The sequence below is a fragment of the Choloepus didactylus genome, chromosome 4 (genome assembly GCF_015220235.1).
Source record: "Choloepus didactylus isolate mChoDid1 chromosome 4, mChoDid1.pri, whole genome shotgun sequence".
NCBI classification, from domain to species: domain Eukaryota; kingdom Metazoa; phylum Chordata; class Mammalia; order Pilosa; family Megalonychidae; genus Choloepus; species Choloepus didactylus.
The window spans coordinates 176679309-176699513 of record NC_051310.1 but is presented as its reverse complement, the minus strand read 5'-3'; the positions used below and the strand labels follow the sequence as shown (position 1 = coordinate 176699513).

The window sequence follows — 20205 nt, the reverse complement described above, 5'->3', positions numbered from 1 at the left end:
TTACCCAATGCACACTGAGGAATCCTTGAGAAGTGACTTTAAAAAGCTGGAACACTGACAATGATAAAATTAAATAATGGTAATGGTTATGAATCTTTAGGACAACAAAGGGGCAATCAGCAGAAAAGAAAAACACAGTTGTTACAACTTTGGGATAAGGAGAAATGGATTATTTTTGTGTAGTGTGGAAAAAAAATAGAGGCTCAGAAAAACTTGGCCGCTCTCCTTCATCAGCATTTATGTAGAACTGTGTTTCTGACCAACCAAAGGGTGAATAATTTCTATCCTATTTCCCCATCCAAGAACTTTTCCAATTATTGAAGATCTTCCTTATATACACTAACCTTCCCCTCTTTTCAGTATTCAAAAAGGGGAGAATTCTTAAAACAAACAAACAAACAAACAAAAAAACAGGTCTAAGCTCTCATTCCAGATAAGCATTTTACAGTTACATTAGCTACCTCAAAAACAGAAGTGTGAAGAGCTAGTGAAATCTGGTTTCAAAGTTATACTAGGAGTCTCCTCATAGCAACTATGCAGGGATGGATGTTTCTGAAAAAGAGCAAGTGGAGTTGTCAGCAATAAAGGGAGATACTCATGATGGAATGAGTTTGGAATAAACTTGTTTCTAATGGTCCATTGCACGCGAAACTCAGCAGGTGGGAAAAGAGTAGCATCCTCTACTTCCCACTAAGAAGTGATAATCTTTAAGTGAGTGTAGAATTGGATGCCCTGTTTGCCACAGAAATTGGCATCTCCCCTGAAGGAAGATTGAGAGCCAGTGATAAGCACATTGACAAAGCACCGGAATGAGGACATTCACATCCACCTGTCCCACATCCACCAGGGAGGAATATTTTGGAGCCATGGTTCTGTTGGTGGTGAAGATGGCAGTTCTACTTCCATATGGCTTGTTATTTACGATCTCGATGGCTTCATCCAATGTTTCTCTCCCCAGAACCACAAGAGCTGAACCAAAAATCTCTTCTTTGTAATGGGTCATATTTAGCTTGACATTTGAGATGATGATTCGTCCAACAAAGTTGCCATTTTCATAGCCTTTGACTGTAATTTTTCATCCATAAAGGAAGATGGATGCTCCCTCCTTGGTTCCACCATCAATCAGATTGCAGACTCGCTCTTTAGCTGGGTGGGAGAGTTATCAGAGGGCCAAGATCAGCTCCAGTCTGGTCTCCTGCATTGAATTTCAGGTTTTTGGCGCCCTCTACCAGCTCTGGCAGCCATTTATTGGCATCTCTCACAAGAATTGCTGACAAAAGAACCATGCAGTGCTGACCAGCTACTCCAAATGCTGCCCCAACAAGCAGGCTCAGGGTATTTTCCTTATTGGCATCTGGCATGACCACTCCATGGTTCTTGGCTCCCATGTTGGCTTGAACTCTCTTGCCATGTCTTAACCCTCTTACGAAGATGTACTTTCCTGCCCGATTGGTGCCCACAAAGCTGATTGCTTTGATGTCCAGATGATTGCAAATAAAATTTACAGCTTCATATTGCCCATGGATGATATTCAATGTTCCATCTGTGAAGTATTATTTGTGAATATATAAAATGCATCTATCTATATGAATATGTAAAATATATCAATAACACAAAATTCTTAAGGTAGAAAAGTATACAGTAGGCAACTGCAACTCAGTCTCACATGGAAACCTCTGAGGAAATTTATAGAATAAGCCTCAGTATTTTCTCTTGGAAGGAAGGAGGCTGGGGCACTTATCAACACATACCAGTCTGTCACTAGTTTTTCTTGGAAAAAAAATAATAGTAAGGGATAAAAACATGTACAGATTGTCAGATGATACTTTTAAAAAATGAATGGATTGGGTGACTTCGGTGATAGCCCTGAGACATGAGAGCAGAGAGACATGGTGGGTGTTTTAGATGAAAACCACTGGTGTTCACAAAAACCTCCTCCATTACTGTAGCCGAAATCAGAGTGAACCAAAAGGATGTAGAGTGGGGCACCAAAATTATCTGTCATGGTGCACATAAAGCTGCCTCTGCTCTATGTCATCTTACTTTATGAAGGCTCCACAATTAATTACATTTTCTAATTGAAGCTGTTTACAAATACTTGATTTTTTAGCTAATGCTGTAATGAATACTTCATGCAATAAATAGATAGCAGTGCTTTCAACAATAGAAGTTCCTAAAAGTGGAATCACTGAGTGAAAATGTGTGTGTGTGTGTGTGTGTAATGTTTAAAACTGGGTACATAATATTCACTTGCATGAATTTGCCAAAATGCACTTAACTGTTCCAATGTTCACAGGCATTTAAGTTTTGTTTTGTTTCGTTAAATATCCAAAATAATGGGCATTGAACATCTTAGTATGCCACTCTAATGAATCATTATTAGTAAGTAATTATATAAATTCACAAAGACAATTTTTACACAATAGAACCTGCCTGTCATTGAGAAGTCTGTATGACTGAATTTATAAAAAATAAATCAACACTCTTAATCACATCCCACAAAAATAAGCCAATCAAAATTTTGTCAACATTTTTGGTTATTTAACTTAAGACATTAGGTTCAGAATGGTTTCATTGAAGATTAAATGTTAAACTGCTTGAGAGAGGCAATATTTTGCTTACCTGAACATTGTTAATTACTACATATAGATTGAATATTCATTGAAGATCAATAATGAAGACATGAAAACTTAAAATTTTGGGGAGAAAATGGGCACAAACCAACCAGAATGATGAACTGAGAATGATAAGATGGAATCAGAGTATAAGATGCCAGGAGTCTAGGGAGAGTAGAAGGGAAAGTAATTATGAAGATTCTAGAGATACAGCTCACAGTAACTAAATGCAATAAGAATGAATTTTGAAAACACATCTCATTAGTAAAAGCTGAAAAATATCCCTTTTATGTTGATTTACTAGTGATAGATTGAATTTCTTACTCAGGAATAATCTAAATATTATATAATGGAACTTTAATTCATAATTTAGTAAACTTTTATACATAAGACACTCAAACTTTCACAATAGTTTAATTGATGATTTACAAAAGAAACTGAGCTATAAAAACGTATAATTAAATAACACTAATACTCGATATAATAAGTTTATGAAACCCCTCAAATACAGAAAAGTAAATATTGCCTAGCTCTGGTGTTAATGGATTTTTTTTTTACCAACATGAATATCAGTCTCAATTGTTCAATTAAAATACATTTAAGATCTCTTATGGGGTTATTATACTATTTAATGAAATAATTTAAAATTTTAAACCATATTTTAAATTTAAAAAAATTGTAAATTGAAGACAGTTTGGGTAGAGTTAGGAGAAGTAGTAGCAGTAGATGCATAATTCCTAGTTTTGACTTTCATTTAAAAATAATAAAGACTTTACAAAAATTAAAAAAGAGAAAAACTATGGATGATAAACTGATACTTTTCAACAATGAAATAATATTATAACTTTAACAAAACGCTGAAAGGATTACATTTGAGACAAATATGAATGAGCTATCTTCTTTTAAAAATGTATAAATATATTTATTAAAGGGTTTGGATGATGTAAGTTAAATGACTATTGATATAAGCATAGGTAGTCACTTCCAAGAAGTTTCAGAAATGATGGAACAAAACTACTTCATCATAACTAAAAACCATAAGTTGCATAACAGAATCAGAGAAATTTCTACTGAAGATAATTCAAATGTGATAAGATGGAAGAACGTTGACTAGAAGCAGCCTGAAAGTCCTCCAACTGGAAAACATTATCAGACTTGAAACTTTCCAATGCTGCTGTACTCTGCTATCTTCCATGCATATTAATTGGTTAAACATATATATATATACATAATTGTGTATACATAAATATTGCATGTATATGATTATATATTTAAATATATAGATATACACTTTCAACACTTCACTAAAATGTAGAGCTCTTGGAGAACAGATACTGTCTTTTTCTTATGGTGTGGCCAGCATCTAGCACAGTAATATTGCCTTTGTTTTATCAGTGTTAAATGAATGAGATCATAGAATCTGATCCTTACAGCTGAAGGCCTCTGTCAAGCCATGCAAGTGATAACACATTTTGCTGGTCTATATATTGGGAATCACCTTTTATCAAAACTCTTAATCACATAAAAGTATATAAAAGGACAACAGAATATCAATTTTTAAAGCAATATTATTCATCAGTTTTAGTAGTAACCATTCTGGTAAATCAGCCTTAAAGCAAAACCTACAAAATAGTTTCTATTTTCTGACTATGATTGGTCAGATTTCAAACTCACCAAGGTCTCTAAATGCAGTAAAGCACAAACATAATTACAAATTATAATACAATAAAGAAAATAAGTAACTATATGCAACTACAATAATTAAATGTAAAATATACCTCTATGTTTAAATTGGTCATAAAATGTTCATTAAAAGGAATGTAGCTTTTGGCTTCTATACTCCAAATTAAGTATGTATAGAGACAGTGACTAAAAGGATATCATTACATAATTATGGTTAATTTCAAATATTTCTAAGCGTCTACTATAAAAACACAAATTTAATCTTATTTGCAAAAAGGTTAACATTATATAATAATTTCACAGTATTTCTATTTTCTTCAAATATAACCTTTAATCATGTTTACATTAAATCAGTGGAAAATCCAGAGAAAAATGTAATATTAAGTCTCTCTGTATTCGTATAGCTAAGATGAAGAAATATGTGTTTGAAGCCAGCTCAGTTAGGTGAATTAGTAAAGAATGACCTCACCTAGAGGAAGTTGACTGAAGAATGAATAATCTCTTTATGAATAGTATTAATTATATGTACAGGTCCTCTATTCTGCTATGACCTACTCCATAATTTTAAATTAGTGACCCGAATAAAGATACACTAGATATGCTTTTGAAAGTTGTTAATGGTGAGAATTGATGGCAAAATTATGATGAAACTCAGACCTGGATAAAGGGATAAATTTATTAAGATTTAAATTAATAGCAATGCAGATAAAGACTTGGATGTATATTCACAAATATAACTGCAAAATTTTCAACAGAGGTAAATCTGAAAACGTTCAACATTGCAAATGATATATTCAAAAATGCATTAATTCATTCTATAATTATATATTGAGTACCTATCATGTACTAAACATTGATATAATGTATATGACCCCTAGAGTTACTCATGGGATAGATTAATTAATAGTTGAATTATCCATAATTAATGGTGTCTGAGATAATCTACTCCGAGTAGAGTTTCAAATTTCTTTAAGATGTGGAGATATCATCATAGTGTTATTTTTGTTTCAGGGCATCAAACAAAAGGGGAATATTCTTGAAGGACTTCCCCCAGGTGATTGATTAAAAGTGGTCTAGAGTTTTAGACCCTGTTCCTTGAGAGATCATTAAAAGAAATTAACAGCATTTAGTCTGGGGAAACGAATTTCTGGAATATGAAAGCACTCTCCAAGAAATTAATTTTTCAAAATTGGTACAAAGAGCTGTAGACTTGTTACCAAGAAGATAATGATCATCGTAAGGATTTTGATAAATGGTGGAATAATTGGTTTCATCAAAAAAACTGAGTAAAAGTAATTTTTGCTTAAAAAAACAAAATTCATTTCACTTATAAAAAATAAGAAAGACCAGTTTGGTTTTCATTGCTGTTTACTAGTAATGACACATATTCTTGCCCTATTTGAAAGTTAGGGGGTAAAACTCAGATTACAATTTGTTCAATCATCCAAGGAGAACCTGTAAAGTATATTACACACTGATGGGTGTTGAACGTTAACAAAACAGTATGCTGCTTTTAATTTTTTTTAAAAAAATGTAAGGAGGAGTTAAGGTAAGAGAAAAGTTGGATTAATACAAGTTATTGTTTTTAATTTTATAAAGAATGTAATAAGTCACATCCTTCCAGAATTTTATTGATAATCCTACCAACAGATTTTTCTTTGCTAGTATCTGTAGCAAATCCTTATAACAGATGTCAGACTGAATAGTAACTCTGTGATTACTTGTCCCTAGACTGAGCTCATTCAAGGCAGAGGCCATTATTCATTACTAATTCTAGTGTTTATAAAGTGACACATTGTAGACACTCGATAAATGAATTTTGAATGAAAAATACACTTCTATCTCTTGTTATTTTTATACCATCCTCAAACATTGAAAAAAGAATATTCGGATCATTTCACTTACTCACCCATGAAAATCATGCAAATTATTCTAACATGTTTTCAATGTATATGCAAAGTTATTTTAAAATACAAATTATTACTTGGAGTTCTTTCAATCTGTAGCATTCTTACACTCATTTTTTTTTTTTAATTAATGCTGTTGATGATGAAAAAAAGCATGAAGATGATTTCTATGAACAATAACCCTTATAGGTTTTACCAGACACCCCAGTTTATTCTATGGACTATTTTGATGTTTTCCATCAAACTTTTTTTATTCTTAGGTATGAGAAAATAGAGGTAAGAAAGGTGTCTGTATGAAAAAGGTAAACTTAACATGTAAATCATTGGGACTATTTATCAATTATGGATAAAAATTGTTGATAAAGTTAATCTTAAATAGAGGATCACACAACATATTGCTGTGGAGAGAGGTACTACACATCGCATCATGGGAATAGAGATTCTCAACAGATGACCGCTCTATTACTTACATAGCACAACGCCCAAAGAGCAAGGGAGGAGATTCCACCGTGGCTGGTGCCCTGGGGGTGCTGACTGCTCAAGTCTGGGTCCAAGGATTGCGGTTTCATAGGGCCGTTTAACATCTGTGAAGAGCATGGCCACTGCTGCTCCAGGACTGAGTATTTATATACCCTAGGGCAGCGGACCTTGCCTCTGAGAGTTTCCACCTTCCTAAGCAGCTGTGGCTGCTTGTCCCAGGTTTGGGATTCAAGTTGGGTCAGGCTATTCCATTAGAACAAAACTCTGCCCAGGGCTGTAGTATGGAAACATATTGAAACATCTGAACATAATAGAAAAAGAGGTGGAGGAGGTGAGGGCTGGAAGATGGCCACTAGGGGTGCATGACTTTCCCAGCAATTGCATTCCACCCCACCCCCCAAAAATTACTCTCATTATTCTCCCTTAACACAACAAACATTTTGATAACAGATATTACTATAAAAGATTATGCAAATCTTTTTTCAAAGAAATGATTCTGTTTTAATCTATTATTAGTAGACTGGAAAACCTAGCTATTTAATAAGGGACAGTATTTTTAGACAAAATCTAAAATTAAAATATGTGAGGACCTATAAATTAAGTCATATTTAAATATAGTTATGAAATAAAACTATTTCCAGTAAGGTGAAACAGGGAATATGAAATAGTCACATTCTAAGCAATGTTTATTTATCAAGTACATTAGTGGCAGTTCACAATTCATGGTCTATATTTTGTCCTTAAGGGTTATACAAACTCAACAAAAATGATATAATAGGAAATGTACAATAACTACCAACTTTTAAATGAATTTGGAAATTCTTTCTCATATACATAATACCACAAATAGTGGTTATCATGAAAAATAATTATATTAATTCAATATATAGTAGTTCCTCTTGCAATCAAACATAACTGGCCTTAATATATTTAAGAGTTATCATAGGGATCTAACCACACTTTAAAAATACTGTAAGGAAAGGACTCTTCTGTGTTAAACGTCAGGAAGACAACACACAATATCTCTTGCTTCTACTTCTAAAAAGCTTACACAAGTTTCCGGGTCTATGGAACCAACTAGGAAAACTGACACGACTCAGTTAATTCTGAAGTTGATGATTCTAGGAAGGTTGTTGCTAGGGGCATGGAATCGCCTTTCATTCCTGCTTTATCTTTCACCTTGAGTCAAAAGCTAAATCCTGTTTATTTTGCTTTCATGCTATGCTTGAATACGTCTTCTCTCTCTCTTCTCACTACTGATGTCCTAATTTATTTCACTGTCTTCAACTTTAAAAATATTTTAAAAATCAGTGATCTCAAGCTCATCAATAAATGTGCCATAAAAAAATATTATTCTGGACCCAGTTACATGATTCTCTCTACTTCAAGATTTCTTAGTGTTTTTAACCTTACTAACATGCCTTGAGAATCTTTGAGAGAAGGATGCAGTGTTTCTCAAATACAGTTTGTTAAATTTTGCAGAACACAAAATAGCATCTCTCAGAACAGCATCTTAGTCCAGAAAACACTGAACTAACCTTTGGAAATCACCTCCAAACATTACAATTCTTTCTATATTTTTTTATTCTCCCTTTTCTTTTCCTATTTATCATATACACTGGCAATCAAATTATTTTACATGCCATTTATTTGATCAGTTTTCCATATTCTTCTTATGTTCAGTGGCCTGATTTTACATTCAGAATATAGCATTCAGGATAATAAAATGTAGCTTTCAATCTATTTTTCCAGCCATGTCTTTGATCTGTCCCCACCTCCCTCTACTGGAGTTAAAAAGAAGTGTAAATTGTTTCCATCTTTTCTGTTTACATTATACTCAAAATATTCTTAATCCTGTTTGAAAGAATGTAATATGTATTCACAACATTTGGAAATCGATCTCAGTTATTTTTACTGTGTCTTTAGCATTACACATTTTGTCTGGCATATAGCAGAGGCTTTTTGCTATATGCCAAACATTTGTAAGTGTTTGTGGAAAATGTGGAAAAAATACAAGAGATTTTGATCTATCATGTGCTCTCTTAAGACTCAAATGCAAACAGATATCCTATTGTAAAAAAGCTAATTATTCCTCTGATCTGGGCTTATTTGTTTGTTGGTGTGTTTGTTTTCCCTAACTTCTTGTAAAAGGAGTGTTATTACTCTAAGGTACTAAAATTCTTAGGATATAAAAGACATTGTGGCAGTTTGAAAGTAGAATATCTTAAATTTAATAAAGAATCCCACTCTCCCTTCACATGCTTCAAGCCAAAGAATTAACCTAGGCCACATAATTTGACAGCGTTGATCAGCAGATCAAAATATTCAACCTAGCTTGTGTTTATAAGATATTTTCATGCCATTTCTATTTGGGGGCATTTTGAAATTGCCATGGTGTTTGTTCACTTTCCCTTTTAAATTTTATTTCTTATACATTTTTCTCTAAGCTTGTCTTCTATTCCTAGTGATTTAATGTACAAATCAATCATAGCATACTAATAAAAAATAAATGTCAGTAATTTACCTTACCTGATCATTGACGACCTAGAGGAATTGAATGCATTTCCATGCCAATGTTATAAAATAAACATATCCTAACTGAGCATGAATCTCATTTATTTCAGATATTAAAAATTATTCTTTTAGGAATTATAGATTCAGCTCTTGAATAAACACATGCAAGCATAGTGTATAGCATAAAAGAAAAAAAAAAATACTGTCTAATGTTGCATACTATACATTGTTCCAGTTTGCTAAAGCTGCCGAAATGCAAAATACCAAAAATGGATTGGTTTTTATAAAGGGGATTTATTAGGTTACAAATTTACAGTTCTAAGACCATAAAAGTGTCAAAACTAAGGCATCAGCAAGAGAATTCCTCCACTAAAGGAAGGTCGATGGCACCTGGGGTTCCTCTGTCACATGGGAAGGCACATGGACAGAATCTGCTGGGTCAGGCCCCAGTTAGCTTGTGGTTTCTGTTGTTTTCTCTAAATGTCTCTGGGCTTCTGTCTGAGCCTCTCTCTCTCAGTTCCTGTGTATCCTTGCTTGTTTTTCCCAGGGAGTTTCTCTCTAAGCGTCTGAGGATTCTTTCTTAGCTTCTCTGGGGCAAACTGGATTTCATCTCTTAGCTTCTTTCCTGATTCTGGTTTCAAAAGCTGTTTCCAAAATGTCTCTGGGCATTTTCTCTCTAAATCTCTGAGTTCCCTCCAAAATGTGTCTGCCTTTTATCCTCTCCTAGAGGACACCAGTAAACTAATTAAGACCCATCTTGAATGGGCGGGGTCACATCTCCATGGAAACAAACTAATCAAAAGATCCCACCCACAATAAGACTGTACTCACAAGATGGATTTTAAAAAAAATGACCTTTCTGGGGTACATAATAGATTCAAACCAGCACATAGATCTATATTTTTAGCAGTACAAACTTTTATTTACTGGAAAATTACTATTTGCTGAAATATTACCATGTGCTCATTAAACATCCGTTATAATATAAAGACAATTTACATTGAAAAGATGGACTTCAACAAATAAACTGAGATGTAATATATGATGTATTATAAATACAGGAGAATACATGAGGTATAAATTTAAGAATGCATGAGTTATACATTTAAATCAATTTTGTTCAATATATAATTCTAATATATTTGTGTGAATGTCTGCTTGCGATTGTACTTGAAGAGATTAGTAGGCTAATCAACATCAAATGAGTTAAATAAGACTATTTACATTTCTCTCAAAGTGTAATTGTTTTAGGAGGCTATTAATTTTTTACAGTTACCTTTTTGGTAACTACCAAAATATTTTTTCTGGGCACTTAGATTAACATGCAATTTATTGACATGTTCCATTAGGGAATTCCCTCTATTCTCTGCTTCTGTCTCTCTAAAACAGTACTGCTTCATTCACAATATACCTGTTTACATACCTTTCATTTAACTGAGGAATATCACCCTCCTCCTGCTCTAGGTTAAGTCTATGAATAATCCATACTTAACTCCTCATGCTTTCTCAGGGTTCTCTCTTGATTTTTTTCTCTTTTCTGCCCTTTGTTAAATCTTTAATTTTTCCCAGTAGATTGGCTCATTACCTTCAAGTCTTCCTCATGGTAAAATAATTTCTTCTTTTTTTAAATCTCAAAATCACTAGTTTATCTCTTGTGTTATCACTAGTTTATCTCTTGGGTTTACTGAAATGGCTAGTATATTTTCACAGGTTGCAATTTTTTCCCTCAAGCTAACTACTCAATGCTGAGTAGGATCTTTTTTCTTCTACTCTCACTGGATGTGCTCTACCTTAGGTCAACAACTGGTTCTTAATTTACAAATATTTTGATACATTTTCATTTCTTATCTTACTTGGCTTGCTGCAGTGTGTGCCACTGTTGACAACTTAAAAATAAACAGACAAACAAACAAACAAAATAAATCTCCCTTCCATTGGGTTCCACAGCAATTCTCACACCCAGCTCTATTGTCCTGCACACACCTCTCTATCCACTCATTTGCATGTTCCCCAGGCATATCTTTGTGGTCTCATTCCTAAACTTCTGGTGATTGGCAAGATTTTATACATGTTCTTTTCCTTCTAATCTTCATGAATACCTTCATCCACTCCTATAAATTTAACTGCTGCACAAAATCTGTTCATTTTCAACATTCCAATCCCAAATTTACTTCCTGAGCTTTGGAACAGTATGTCAAATATCTCTACTCAGATGTAATAAGACATACCTACCTTAACATAGTCAAAACAGAAGTTGCTATTCCCTACCTCAGTGCATATTCCATGATATTTTTATTATCTCAATTCCTACTTTGAATGGAGTACTCTTCAGACATGCAAAATAACATGCATTTGAAATTCAATTACAATCACTCATTATTTTAATTAATCATATCCTTATTAAATATGCAACATATAAAACTTCTTGGGTGGAGGATTTTCAGTTCTTAGAGGATAGATGCTCCATTATATACTTATTATTACCTTCCACAGTAGTTAAGATAGTGCTCTGAGAACATAGTTTAGTTTCACTGCATCATAGAAGTGTGGTGAGCATAGAACCATATGGTTTGTGAGAGAATTTTGATATGGCTAAGTGCTAAAGAATGTAATACAAAAAAAAAAAAATCAGTAAAAGTCTTATCTATCTGATGACTAAATCAAGCATTTTAAATAATTTAGAAATAAAAAATTAAGTATCTTACCTGTAATCCATTTCTTCCCAATTGGGGAAGACAAGAGAATGCTTCAAAAAGGTTGGCTCTCTGTTCCGATTTTTTGTAAATAAGCTGATAGCAGATATTCTAGGAAAGAGAGAGCAGGGTTCTCAAAATTTATGGCCTCAGGAATATTCTTTGCACTTTCAAAAATTGCTTAAGGTGTGATAAGGATTTTTTTTTTTTTTTGCGTGGGTTATAGCTACTGATATTTACTGTACTTAAAATTAGAACAGAAAAAATTTTTTAATTTTACTTAAGAATCATTTTAAAATAAAATAATGAAACCATTGAATGACAAAAATAATGTACATTTTTAAGAATAATAACTATATTTGGCAAATGGGAAGAGTGGTCTTGTGTTTGACACTGTAAACTTTTTGTTTTATAACAGCTTTATTATGATATAATTCATATGCCATAAAACTCATCATTGCAAAGTGTACAATTTATTGTTTTATAGTATAGTCACACAATTGTGTAAACATCCCAGCTATTTGATTTTAGAATATTTTCATCATCCCAAAAAGAAACCCAGTTGTTAGCAGTCACTACTAATTAGCCCCATATCCCGTCATCTATCAACTGCAAATCTTTTTGTTTCTGGATTTGCAAATTCTGGACATTTCATATACAAATGTAACCTTACAATATGTGGCCCTCTGTGGCTAGCTTATTTCACATAGCATAATGTTTTCAAAGTTCACCCATGTTGTAGAAGGTACCAGAACTTCATTCGTTTTACAGCCAAGTAATTTATATCTATTGCAGAATAATACCACCTGGGACTTGCTTAAAGTTTTTGGCCAGTGCTAGTTTATGGACCAAACATGTTGCTGCCATTATATACTAAAAAAGTGTTGAGATTCTTAACAGAAGGTCATGTGAGTGTAAATCACTCCTAAAACTACAATATTTTGAATATTATGGATATACCATATTTTATTTATCCATTTAACAATTGCTGGACATTTGGGCTGTTTCTGCTTCTATAGATATTATGAATAGTTCTGCCATAAAATATATGTACTGGTTTTTTAGACATATGTTTTCAATTCTCTTGGGCATATACCTAGGGGGGCATTGCTGAGTCATATGGTAATTGGTCTGTTTTGCATTGTTGTCAGTAGTATCTTGCTTATTTTAAGCAATCAAATTAGTGTTACTACCAGTATTACATTTAGCAGCAGTTGTTTTATGGATCACATTAATGTTATTGCAAAAGAATCAGTTAAATTACAGCAGTATTATTGTTTCTTCTCAGCAAAATCAATGTTCACCCATCTATTAAATGTTATTGCAGAGTGGAGCATATATCAAAGATCATGTTTCAGTAAGTTCCGAATTCAATGTTTTTTGTAGGCATTGCCAGGGCACTTTTTTCATATAATGTTATACTGATAGAGGTTCCCAATGATTTTCTCTCTGCAATTCCCATCTTCTTCTTCTGAAGTACCCTAGTCAAATTTAATAAATTTCTTGTACCCACCAACTGTGCAGTTGGATATATTTCATTTTTTTTTTAAATGAGGGGCTTTGGCTGCAAGAGAGTGCCTATGAAAATTGCTTCATTGTCTATGAGGTGCTACAAGTTAGATGAACCATAGATTTCCCATGAATTATGTCTTGTGGTCCTGCTGCCAAAATCCTGGGCCATCCTTTTTTGGTTACTTTTAATTCCATTGGACTGAGCATATTTAATATCTCTCTTGAGTTAGGGTACAATTTCATTTCCATCTGTATCTTCAAGAGTACTGTCTATTTGTTGAGTTTGTTGTAATTTTTCTAATTCTAAATTTTCAGTTCAGGTTGATTGCCATAGTTTATCTTCCTCCTGGGATAGCATCCCTTCTAGGAGGGTAGTCAGGCTAATGTCTTCTTCTTCAGTATCTTTTCCCCACTATATGCCGTATTTGCAATTTTGGCTTGTCTATGTGTTCTAGGCCAGCACCAATTTTGCCTAAAACTCACTTAAAGTATTTTGGCCAATGTTGGTTTATTGACCATACACTCTGCTGACACTGTGTACTAATTGTCTGCGTTTAATCTAGATGCATATTTTTGTATGAAACAAACATTGAAATTCCTCATGGAAGAAGATTGTGTGAGTATGTATCACTGCTAAATATACTTTAGTTTGAATATGCCAAGTGATTCCCATTGCCACATTCTCTGAATGTCAGGGGTTTCAGTTATGACTATGTGAGCCTACCAGGTTACCCTTAGACACATTATGACTTGCTAAACATTTCATAGCTTGGCCATTGCTTTCCATACACAAATACAAGGATGCATCTGCAAATACATCTACAAATGAATAATTATAGATGTTGAATAACAGCTGTTTTCATTTTGATAAATATATCATAATGGAAGATATTAATAATGGAAGTCACTAAGTGAAGCCATAAAAAGGAATGAAATTCTAATACATGACATGACATGGATTAACCTTGAAGACCTCATGTTGAGGAAGAGATACCTGACCCAAAAGGACAAATGTCTTATGATCTCATTTATATGAAATATCTAAATTATACAAAGCCAAACAGCCAGAAACTAGAATACAGAATACCAGGGGCCATGGTGGGAGTAGGGAATGGGGAGTTAAGTTTAACTGATAAAGAGTTTCTGTTTGGGGTAATGGAAAATTTCTGATAATGCATGGTGATGATGGTAGCACAACATTGGGAATGTAATTAACACCACTGAATTTTATACTTGAAAGTGGTTAAAGTAGGAATTTTTAGGTTGTATGTATATATTAGAATAAAATTTTTAAAAAAGCATAATACTATACAACACAAATAGTGAACTGAACCCTAATGTAAACTACAAACTATAGTTAACAGTATAATTATAATAATATCATTTTACCAATTGTGACAAAAGGCCACACTAACGACAGTGTTCATATTAAGGAAAATTGCATAGGGAGGTTATATGTAAACTCTGTTCTTTTGCACAATTTTTCTGTAAAGCTACAACTTCTCTAATTAAAGAAAGAAAGAAAAATTATAAATAAATATTTTTAAAAGAAGAAAAGAAAAAACAGAAAAGCTTTGTTGCACTGCTGTTGTTACACTGCAGACATTTTGAATTTCATCAGTTTTCCCATTAAAGTCATCTTGCTGTTCCAAGATCCAATACAGTTTAGCACATTGAATTTAGTAGTCATGCTTTCCCAGTCTCAGCTGGTCTGTGATAGTTTCTCAATCTTTCCTTATTTACCATAACCTTCACATTCTTGAGGAGCACCAATTAATCTGTAGTGTGCCTCCAAATCTGGTTTATTTTATGTTTATGTCATGATTAACTGGCATGTGTTTTGTTTCTTTCTGTTGTTGTTTGTTTTCCCTAAAGACCACAGAGGAGACATACTTTTCTCATCACATTGTATCAGGAGGTATACAATGTTTACATGGCATGACTAATGTTGTTAACCTGTATTACTTGATTAATTAATGTTTTCCAGGTTTCTCTTACTTGTTCTTTGGAAACTAGTCACTGAGTCTAGCCTAGGCTCAGAGGTTGGGGGCAGAGACTGAAATTCACTTCTTGGAAGGAGGTACAACTACATAAATTATTTGGAAATTTTCTGCAAGAAATATCTGTCATTTATTATTTATTTATTTATTCAATCCTTTATTTATATCAGTATAGGCTCATGTATTTTTTTTTACTTTGTATCATAATTAAGTACTGTATTACTTATCTTATTGCTCAAATTGCTCCAGCTGTTTTCATTGGCAGCTCTTTCCAATTGCCTCCTGCCTCTCTCTGATGTGTCCCCAATTCCCTTTGTTTTTGAGCACTTCCTTACTTTTTGTTAATACAAGAGGTTCCAAGCTCATCTAATATTTTCCTTGTCTCAGCTCTAAAATCAGCTATTTCTCTAAGGATCCCTGATTCCTTTTACAGTAAAACGGTATTTAAAAACCAAGATACGGGTGCTTGGTATGCTCTTTAATATTGGCACAATTTGTTTTTTAAAATTTCCAGAAATCATCATTCTGTCCTCCTAATGTAATCATATTTCCCCTAAGACTTTCATTTACAAGTTTATCTAAAACTGTAAATTAAAAAGTATGTCCAACAATTTGAATAAATTTTTTTCATCACCCTCAAACCATATATACATATCAACACAAAGGCTTTTGGTCCCAACTACTGGTGCTGGTACAAAGAGTTCCTGGCCTTCCCATTAATCAAAATCGTAATCCTCTTCTTCACCTCACGTTGCTTTAATGGTACTGGTAACATACTGTAGAATCTGCTTTTGCATGTTCACTAGGGTGTCTAAATTCTTCAAAACGAGGGTAAATTGAGAGAATATTTTATAATCTTTATACAATTTGAGGAGTTGGTAGAGCATCTAGACCACCAAATCTCTTATGATGAACCATTTAAATTTTAGTAGCTGCTTGGTCTCCTTATATTTCACATCTTTAAAAAATTTAAACATCAGAATCAGATTCCTCCACTTCATTTAATTATATCAATTTTCTCATCCTTTTTATTTTTATTGTTTCAATCCTTCTGAATTATCCTCATCATTTCTCGTCATTCAGCTTTATTCAGGGGAGCTGGTACATGGCAGCCTCCCTCTTGTTATTCTGAACTCAGTGTGTCCCATAAGAAGCAGAAGAAGATGAGGCATCAATCCTTAGTCATAATTTGAGTCAGAGGCACAGAGTTAGGAGAATCTTTAGTATCATCATATCACCTGTCCAAAATAGTTTGAATTTTCAACACTTCAGCAGCCTCACAAAGATTATTTCATTTAATATCTAAGGAAGAAGTAGAAATATTCTCCTTTCCAAAATGCTATGCTTGTACATTTTGTTTTCTAAAGCTGAACAGATTGGGAGTTTGCCTATTTACATTTCTGACAAAATTGTAGTTAATTGACAATCTGGAGTGTGATCAAGCCTTCTCTTCCACTCAGCACAATCTACTGGAAGTAAAATAGTCCCTTGATCACCAGGGAGTTACATCTATTTGAGCAGCGATTACCCAGGAAACTTTTTTATCACTCCACATTTTGACTTAAGGCTTTGACTCAATATCACTATGTTTATGTTATCTCTTGATTCACTCCTCAGGTACCCGTAGAATCTGGCACTTTCCTCCTTATGCTTACAGGATGACTGCACCTCTTTTGGGATTTGGATCCTTCTTTGAGGCAGCAGAAGACAAGCGCCAGTTCAGAAAGCTGCTTTACATTAATTAATTAAGAAAACAACAGATTTTCCAGAATTCTTACTCTGTGTAATTCTGTTTATTTCTCATTGGTCAGAACTTGTTCAAAGAGATTTCTTTTACTGCAAGGGGCTCTGTGGAGTTTTTTGGGTTTTTTTTTTGGATTCTTTTGTTTTGTTTTATAAGTCAAGTATATTGCTAAACTGACCAAAATTTAAATTATTTTAGCAAATATGTAGGGAAGAAGAAATATTGAGTAAGGAAATATCAATGACTGCCACTCACAATATGAAAATCCAAGTTAAGGGTTTAAGAATTTCCCCTTTTTCTCTGTTCTTCAAATTTTATCAGCTTCTAACATACCAGAAGACAAAGAAACCAGCCTCACATATCTTCAGACCTTCTTGAAAAGTGTCTTTCCAATTGGCAATCCCATCCAATGGCACAGAGACACCTATCAGTCCACTTATATGATGTTTCAAAGGGTAGATCAATATATTTGCATTTCTTTCATTGTTACCCAATCTAGAGTACATACTTCTCTACTAGCAAACCCTGATTTTATAATTATACAAAACAGCAAGCTCCATTCTAGTGCCCTCAAATTGGAGAAAAGAGAGTATATTATTGTCACATTATTTGGATTCTGATGGTTTATTAATTTCTACCTTTAGTTTTTCTGTCTTTCTTATTTGGCTATGCTGAAGTATTCCTTGAATTTTTTCTTTTTAAATTTATTTATTTATAACAGCTTTATTGAGGGATAATCTATATACAATAGCCCAATTTAAATGTACAATTCAATGATTGTCAGTGTATTTACCCACTTGTGCAAACATCACCACAGTTCAGCTTTGGAATATTTCCAGTATCCTACACATCATTCCTGACTATTGGTAGTCAATCCCCTCTTCCACCTCCAGCCCCAGGCAACCACTAATTTGATGTTTGACTTTATAGATTTATTCCTTCTAGATATTTCTAATAAATGGATTCATACAATATATGTAGCCTTTTGCATCTGATTTCTTTCACTTAACCTGTTTTTGAGGTTCAAGTATAGGGTAGCATGTATCAGTATTTCCTTTCTTATTGATAAATAGTAATCCATCGTATGGATATGCTACATTTTCTTTATCCATAAACCAGTTGATGGACTGGTTCCACTTTTTAGGTATTGTCCGTAATGCTGTTGTGAACATTCACATACAAGTCTTTATGTGGACAAATGTTTTTATTTCTCCTGAATAAATGAAAAGAAGTGGAATTTCTGGGTCAGAGAGTAAATTTATGTTTAACTTTATAAAAATCTGAGAAACTGTTTCCCAAAATGGCTGCACCATTTTACATCCCCATCAAAAATGTATGATATTTTCCATTTCTCCACATTCTCCCCTACACTTGTTAGTGTTGGGCTTTTAATTTATAATCAATCTAATGAGTGTGCAATGGTATCTCATTATGATTTTAATTATTTGCATTTCTATGACTAATGGTGTTGAAATTCTTTTCTCTCTCTATTTTTGTTTTTTTAGACATGCTGGAATTAGTTTATTGGTAGGCACAAGTCAGGTGAGGGCACTGGGCAGTGGTGGCAAAGCCCTCACCAGTGCAGGGCTTATGTCTCATCCAAGGGGCTAAGATTGAACATGTGTTTGACCCCACAACAATCTGGGATGAGGCACTTCTCAACCACACATCTTCAAATTTGTCAGTATTAAACTTGGCCAAGCCCCCCATCTTAAAGATACAGATCTTCTGGCAGCCAAGGAACTTGAACCTGGCCCTGCCGTAGAGCCTCAATCATGTGCTTGTTTTAAAGCTTAGCAGATGTGGACCCTGGCTACTGTACCCTGGGCTTTCCAAAGGCCCCTCGCATACCTGTCTGGAGCTTAGACTGGGGATGGGCATGAGTTCAGGCATGAACATCACTGGGAAAGGGCTGTCTCTAAGGTCCCTTGAGGCAACTCATATAGGCAATAGGTTTGTGTGCACTGCCAGGGAGGCTGCTGTCAGCAGCACAACATGACTCCATGGGGAAGGAGGATGTCGGCTTAATTGGAGGCAGATCTCCTTTTCCTTTTAATCTGACTTTGGAAACTTCATGGATCATCTCTCTGACTGGTATTTGTTCACTTTTAAAAATTTTTAACTCTTTACATTTCTTTATTTCTAGTTCATTATTGATAAACTGTTGAACTATGTGAATGCTTTGTTTCTTTACATCTATTATCTTCTCATAACCACAGTCCTTGATATTTCCCTACATTTTGATATGGCAAATTCTTCATATCCAGTAGTTGCCAAGTTTGATATTTTGATATTTTGAAGCACCAACTGCAAAGTTATAGTAGTTAATATTCTTTGAAACAACCTTGTTTTACCAAAGCACTTCATTTTTTTTTGTTAAGTGTTAGTATGGATGTTAAACTATGCTTTTTCCTTAGAATTTATAGAATACACATTTATTTAGCACATGGGTCTTATTAATTGACTAGCTCATCTCAAATTGAGAGAAAAAATAATCCTCAGGGATTTTGCTTTTTATTAGGGTGGCTTTAACACACAATTGTCTTCTATTCAGCTTTTGTTTGTTTAGAATCAAGTAAAGAACTCTAAAAACTTACTCTGGGAGGCCACTTTATACATTTGGAATTATATTAATTTTTTAATAGAAGCCCTGGTACTGAAGGCATTTGCCATTCCTAAATAGACATTCTGTGAACCTGTTTCTCAACATATTCTTGTATTGATCACTTGGGAATTCTGAAAAGGGAGTATGACCAATTGAGAGAACAGTAGTGAGTCTGACGGCTAATTGTGTGCATCTGTGCCTGGGGGCAAGCTCTCCTTTGCTGGTAGATGATGATAACTTGCTCATTATTTTTCCAAATTACAAATTAACTCCTTACTTTTTCCTCATTGTCTGTGAAACACCATGTAAAATGTCAGTTGGAGCCAACATTATAGAGTAGTGGAATTCCTGGAGGAGATCAAGAGGAGAAAACACATAATTAAAATGAAAGAATAAAGCAAAATGCTTTATTAGACACAGTAAGAGAGAATATGTGCAAATCCCTAATGCAG

General features: G+C 33.8%; 2 pseudogenes; both read right to left on the bottom strand.

Annotated features, from left to right (window-relative positions):
* Positions 1 to 462: 462 nt before the first annotated feature.
* Positions 463 to 20205, bottom strand: part of LOC119533013 — a 156226-nt pseudogene continuing 136483 nt past the window's right edge.
* Positions 19059 to 19186, bottom strand: LOC119533668 (annotated as a pseudogene).